Source organism: Bison bison, unplaced genomic scaffold (assembly GCF_000754665.1).
Source record: "Bison bison bison isolate TAMUID 2011002044 unplaced genomic scaffold, Bison_UMD1.0 scf7180017864537, whole genome shotgun sequence".
NCBI classification, from domain to species: domain Eukaryota; kingdom Metazoa; phylum Chordata; class Mammalia; order Artiodactyla; family Bovidae; genus Bison; species Bison bison.
Window position 1 is genome coordinate 7,060,115 of NW_011495085.1, and position 555 is coordinate 7,060,669.

The following is a 555-nucleotide window of genomic DNA, read 5'->3' on the forward strand; positions in this document are numbered from 1 at the left end:
CTAGATTTTGAAAGATTATCAGACCTACCAGACCAGCAGTTTCTTGGTCCCTGTGCTAATGGTAAATTAGCTTCTGAATAGAATTAATATTCAGGCTAGTAAATGAAAACAATCTAGCCATCCCTTAAGAATATAGTCAGAATATAGTCAGTTAAGAATAAAGCCAAGACAAATTACCAGAATATCCCACTGTCCCTTAGACCTTTGCCTTATTGGCTATTCTACCTTCTTTTTACTCAGTGATTCTATTTCTCTATAGTATCCAAAATTCATGTTCTTAGAAGTTATGTTGAATGTTTGCTTTCTATCTCAGGCTTATGTAACAATCATCAGAATAATTCCTTATAACTAAAGTGAAGTGAAATGCTTTTAAAGAACCATCCTTTTAACACAAAGTGGCGGTGGCACGGGGCCGGCGGGGAGTAGTATTGAGACAACTGCATAGTTATATACTCAAAAAATTTCCTTTACTCTTTGTATTAAGCTCTAATTTTTGAGACAGTTTTAGTTTTGGGGGTAGTATTCATTTTTTTTAATGTCTATTTATTTATTTTT

At 33.5% G+C, this 555-nt stretch overlaps 1 protein-coding gene across 1 annotated transcript in view; it reads left to right on the forward strand.

The window, feature by feature from the left end:
• Positions 1–555, forward strand: part of KIF4A (kinesin family member 4A) — a 134,023-nt gene that overhangs the window by 90,381 nt on the left and 43,087 nt on the right. The gene's annotated exons all lie outside the window — the stretch shown is intronic.